At 52.0% G+C, this 6,239-nt stretch overlaps 1 pseudogene; it reads left to right on the forward strand.

Moving 5' to 3' along the window:
- LOC105540488 overlaps positions 1–4,454 on the forward strand; it is a 12,437-nt pseudogene extending 7,983 nt beyond the window's left edge.
- Positions 4,455–6,239: the final 1,785 nt, after the last annotated feature.

Genomic DNA, 6,239 nt, shown 5'->3' on the forward strand with positions numbered 1-6,239 from the left:
AACCTGCTTCCCAGGGCAGTTGTGAGGATCAAGTGAGGGAGAATATGTGTGAAAGCAAATTCTAAATGATTTTAAAATGTAATAAAACTATGATCCATGGAAAATTATTTAAAGATCCTTAGAATTTTAAATAAACAGTACATTAGGCCAGGCTCTGTGGCTCACACCTGTAATCCCAGCACTTTGGGAGGCTGAGGCGGGCAGATCACGAGGTCAGAAGATCGAGACCATCCTGGCAAGTACGGTGAAACCCGTCTCTACTAAAAATACAAATTATTCACTGGGGGTGGTGGCGTGTGCCTGTAATTCCAGCTACTCAGCAGGCTGAAGCAGGAGAATCGCTTGAACCAAGGATTCAGAGGTTGCGGTGAGCCGAGATCAAGCCACTGCACTTCAGCCTGGTGACAGAGCGAGACTCTGTCTCAAAAAACAACAACAACAACAACAAGAAGTACATTAACCTGAATTCTCTCTGGTTTTGATTTTAAATAGATATGAAAATTTTTCAATGGACCACTGAGATGGTTGAAAATCTTGGCTTGATTATTCTCCAAGAGAATGATACAGTGGTTTGCATGATTAATTTTCTAAAACTGCTAGCAAAAGAAATCAAAACCTTTTTTGAGTAGCTGTATAATGGAGAAATGTTTTATGTGTTCACTAACAGCTTGCCTTTGCTTGATTCCAGCTGCAGCATATCGTGAGTGATGAGATCTGTGTGGAGGTGACTGACCTTTACCTGGCAGAAAATAATAATGGGGCCACCGGAGGCCAGCTGAACACACAGAACTCAAGGAGTCTCCTGGATTCAACGTATCAGCGGAAAGCTGAGCAGTTAATGTCAGGTGAGAATTGATTTAAGGTGAGATTTGCTCAGGTAGTCAAAGAACTTGCTGGTGACAATGAAAGTTGTTAGGATTCTCTGAACCAGAAGTTGAAGCCGGGGTACTCTGACCTCGTGATTCTACTCCTACTTTTTTGGGTTCCTAATGAGTTCACCAGAGAAATACAAAGTGGTAGTAACTATCTTCCTGGACAATCTACTTTGTTTCTTTCTTCCTTTAAAAAAAAAAAAACAAACAAACTAGTTATATATGAGTTTTACAATTTTATATTCTTCTTTTTCTCTGAATATTTTTCATAGTATGCTTTGTAAATATTATTGTTAGAAAAACATTGGCACATGAAATCCATGGTCATGGTCATTATAGAAAATAGGCCTGGCACACACGGCTCACACTTGTAATCCCAGCACTCTGGGAGGCCGAGGTGGGTGAATCACTTAAGACCAGCTTGAGCAACATGGCAAAACCCCATCTCTGCAAAAAATACAAGAATCCAAAAACTAGCCAGGTGTGGTGGCATGTGACTGTAATCCCAGCTACTCAGGAGACTGAGGTGGGAGGATGGCTTAAGACTGTGAGGTCAAGGCTGCAGTGATCCCTGATGGGGTCACTGCACTCCAGCCTGGGTGACAGAGTAAGACCCTGTGCCCAAAAAATACAAGAAAAAAAATGCAGATAACCAAAACAAGTCACCTTAGAATTCTTTCCTGAAATTACCATTGGTGACATTTCTAGACTTCTCTATGTTTGAGTATATATTTTGAAAAATGTTATACTGGACAAACGGGTTTTAACTTTATTTTTGAGACAGGGTCACGCTCTGTTGCACAGGCTGGAGTGCAGTGGTGAGATCATGGCTCATGCAAACTCTGCCTCCTGGGTTCAAGTAATTACTGTGCCTCAGCCCCTCTAGTAGCTGGAATTACAGGCCTGTGCCACTGCACCAGCTAATTTCTGTGTTTTTAGTAGGGCTGTGATCCCTGTGTGTCTCTGGGCCATCAGGCTCTTCCCCTCTCTAAACCTCGGTGTTCCCCTTCTAGAGAATGGGCAGAATTTTCTTCAGACAATACTTGCTCATGTGTTGGGGCCACAGAGAGGAATGGGGCATAGAGTTTCAGCAAGGAGCTGGACATAGGCGAGAAGCAGTCAAGATCAGAGGGACAAGAGGGTCCCGTCACCTCCCCGATTGCCCAGGACCTCACTGAGTCCTCACATGCATGACAAGATCTGTCCCACCAAGTCATAGGCAAAACCCCTCAGCTCTGCCCTAGTGCAGGGCTGCAAGTAACCCATATCTCCTCTTGAGGCCTCCTGATAGGATGACTTCTGCAAGCTCATGCCATCCTAACACGGAGAGCTGTTCCACACCCAAGTTGAGAGAGCGCTGGGTGAAATCAGTCCCAGGTACGCACAGCCTGGAGCTGCTCTCCAAGGACCCCTCAGCCACAGAAGGCACTGGTCCTCCTACAGTGCTGCCCCACCCCCACCACCGCAGCCTCCTGGGAGTGTGGTCGGGGTGCCCTCCTTCGGGCTCTGCCCTCGCACCCACTCCTACATAGCTACTCTCCCTGCCAGCCGCCCCAGACACCAGATTGGTTTGGGCCTCTGCCTCCACAGGCCCAAACTACTATCTCTTCTGCTCCCCAGAAGCCGTTCCCAGCAGACAGGCCATGTTCCCTCTTCATTCCTCAACACAGAGGGCCCATCACAACACCCTCAGCAGATGGTAGAGCTCCCCACGCGTCCTCTTAAAGAGGCTTCACCATTGATGGCCACAAGCCCCACCATGACCTCCTCCCACGGGGTGAATTTTCTTACATGTCTCCCACCACAGCAGTGACAAAATAAATCATAAAAGCAGCATCTGTTAAATTGTCAGCAACATTTCCTACTAGGATCAACTCTCGGAGTGAGGAGCATATTCCATTAGATGGATCAGCGTAGGGGTTAGCAAGCGTTTTCTGTAAAGGGCCAGATGGAAACTCTTTAAGGCTCTGCAGGCCACTGAGTCTCCATCACCACATACTCAAACCCTCCCCTGTAGCAAGAAAGCAGCCCTAGACAACATGTCAGCAAATGAGCATGGCCACATTCCCAGAAACCTTTCTTTATGGATGTGGAAGTTTGCATGTCATGTACTTCTCATGTGTCACAAGATAAGATTCTACTTTCCATGTTTTCAACCATTTAAACATGTAAAAGCCATTCTTAGCTCATGGATCACAGAAAAACAGGCAGCAAGAAATCTCGTTTTTAGACCAGCAGCAGCTGACCCCTGGATGGAGCATTAGAGTTTGGGTGCACACCCCACCCCACGGCTTCCAGGAGAGGGAGTACAGGCTGATGCCACCTCCATCCCCATCTCTCTAGGGGAGAAGGCGGAGCTGGTGCTGTATGAAGTTTGGCTGCAGATCCTGGGCCAGCACTACACCACGGCCTTGGAGGACAAAACCAGCCCTGACTTCTGGGCACTTCAGGGGCAGCTGGCGAGATGGATGAAGTGGCGGGATGAAGTGGGGGGTCAGGGAAGGGGCCTCGGGAAGATGGGGGATGACTGGACAAGACTTTGTTAGAGTTGTGACCCTCTTCATCCTCTCCTGATCCCCCAGCTGACCCTTGTCCTCAGACCTCTACAAAACTTTGACCAAGTGGTGGTGGAGGAATTCTGGTGGGTCCAGGGTAGCCCTGGGTGGCCCAGGGCTCAGACCTGGGGTCTGGGGTTGAGGGCAGAAGTCTGGGAGGCAGGGCCCCTGCCTGGCCATAGCCTTCGTGGTCTGCTCTGGGCACTCCTAGCCCCGAAGCTGGTATTTTAAAAAGTGATTTCTGGATATTTAGAAAGTCATCTGGTGTGAGGAGCTGGGAGGGTCCAAGCATAGAACCCACAAGAGGAGGAAGATTGAAAAGGGGTCAGAGTGGGAGTGGGAGCTGCTGAGGGCAAGGCCCACCCCCAACCCTGACCCTCAAACCCAGCCACAATGCCAGTCAGCCTCAGGCCAGAGGGTGTGAGCAACGGGGGCCCTGGCTGCTCTACAGTGGATCAGAGCCACTGGGTGTGGGGGGTCTTCCAGGGGAGGTGTGGGGATGCCCGGGCAAAGTAAGGTAGGCTCCCAGGGCAGAGACTGAGGCTGACCCCTGCAGCCCCCCTACTGCAGCGGGGGAATGCTGGGATAGGCAAGGGTCTTAACCTAGAAAGCCCCAGCAGCTCCTGTGCCCATCAGGACACCGTTGAGGCTTGGTGGTGGTGGAACCCAGGAATGGTGTTTGAACCCACGATCTGGAAGGGGAAGCCAAGGACAGTCCTGGCCTGTAGGCTCCTCTACCTGCAAGTCAGTGGACAGGCCCAGTGAGGGGACCCCAGGAGCAGAGACCATGAGCTTACCTGGCCAAAGACAGCAGCCAGCACCAAGACATCAAAGAGGGTGGGTAGAAAGGTCATCACATCGGGGTTGACTGCGGCTGGCACCAGGTTCCTCTGTACTTCTGGAACACACAGGCCTCTCCTTCCTATCCCTGAAGTGCCCCTGCCCCCACCCCAGCACCCTGAAGAGCAGCCTAGTAGATGCATTTGTCCTGGATCAGCCCAGCTGTCCAAGCAACTACAATTTCTGACTAGAGAGCCAGGGCGGGGCAGGGTGTAGGAGAGGTCCCTGGAAGATGCTCCCCGGAATGCCCTGATGCCTAAAACGTTCCCCATTGGGCCTTCTCAGGGAGGGAGGGTTATGGCAGCCTGTTCTCTCCAGCCACCTCCATCACCACAGGAGCACTTACAGATGTTACGGGAGAGAATTGACCCACTGAAGCCAGAAACAGCATGGATGCAGCACTGAGGCTGAGGCTAAGTAGACTCTGGGAGACCGTCACTCTGTCTTCAAGCTTTGGTCTCCTGGTCCTCTACAAGCCAGGCTGTTTCAGGCTTTCCATGAGGCCTTGCACAGAGGCAGAGTTCAAATACAGCTGGTGAACACAGTGGGCTTTAGGGAGGGGGCACATACCTAGTGGTGGGGGCTGGGTACCAGGGAAAGGAGGCCCTGTGGCTAGCGTGGCCTGTCTGCAGGTGACAAAATGACACATGAACCATGTGAGGAGAGAGGGTCCACCTGGAAGTGTGGACCAGCCAGATGGCCACCAAGCTGGATGGCCACTGCCAGAGCCTGCAGGACAGCAGAGGGGGCTGGGAAGGGACAGAGGACAGCTGAGGGGTGGGGAACCTGGTTTCCTTCATACAGACACATCAGTCTTCCTGAAGTGGTTCTTCCTCAAGGGGGTGAGGGGAGATTCAAGACACACCTCTAGTCCACCTCAAACTATCTCAGGAGGCCACCACCAATGCACACAGGCCAGCTGCATTGTCACAGTGACCCCAGAACAGCACAGCCCTATCCTTCAGATGAATAAACAGAGAGACACATCTCACAGCCAGGAGCTGGGACTCAGACCAGGTCCAGCTACAGTGCTGCCTCGATGGCTCCGCCTGCACCTCCTCCAGGACTCAGTTCCTGCTAACAAGTGAGCATCTGAATATGAGTGAAATAGGTGCTATTATCCCTGTCCAGCTGCTGGGGAAAGGGAAGCAAGGCACAGGTGACTTGCCCAAGACCAACATGACAGGGCTGGTTCAACTCCATCTGTCTTGGCCAGCACATCCCCATGGCAGAGGCTTTACTGTGATCCAAACCTGGAAGGTGGAACTCCTTCCAATGTCCCACCCAGGGCACAGAGCATGCACCCCCATGTTTGCGGGGGTGACAGTGTGGGAAACAATCTGGCTAGGCCATGGACTCTTGCAGCCCAGGGTTTCCTAGGGCCAGGAGAGCTCTGGAGCCCACTCCAACACCTACTGTAAACCTGGAATCCGCACCTGCAGGAGATCAGGAGAGGGGTTCAGCCTCCGCTGCACCTACAGCAAGGTGAGACAGGCACAGGTGGGTGCCCTGCTTCCAACCAGCCTCAGGTGGGCAGGAAGCAGATCTCCTGCTTGACCTTCCTCTCCTGCCTCCCCAAAGCAGATGAGAAGGGACAGCCGCCCATCAGGCCATTGCCCAGATTGAAGCCGCTGAAGCTAGGTCCCAACAGGCGAGTGTGACCCCTGACTATCATAGGCCCAGCCCAAGGCAGTCCAGTCTCTGGTGAGGACCTGGTAGACAGGAGATGTGATGTCCCCAAGTGGCTCTATAAACCTCTGATTGAGGATAATCAAGGAAATGGACAAGACCATCATGCTCAGCCAAGAACCTGGCAGGCAGAAGGGGAACCAGGGGCAGGCAAAAGTCAGTTTGGCCCCAGGCCTAGCCCCTGGAAGGATGGTGGATGAGGGGCCAGCCACAGTGAAGGGGAATGGATGGCCACGGGCTGCGTGGCCAGGGCTCTCAGCTCCTGCAGCCCCTGCAGAACATC

The sequence above is a fragment of the Mandrillus leucophaeus genome, unplaced genomic scaffold (genome assembly GCF_000951045.1).
Source record: "Mandrillus leucophaeus isolate KB7577 unplaced genomic scaffold, Mleu.le_1.0 Scaffold22, whole genome shotgun sequence".
NCBI classification, from domain to species: domain Eukaryota; kingdom Metazoa; phylum Chordata; class Mammalia; order Primates; family Cercopithecidae; genus Mandrillus; species Mandrillus leucophaeus.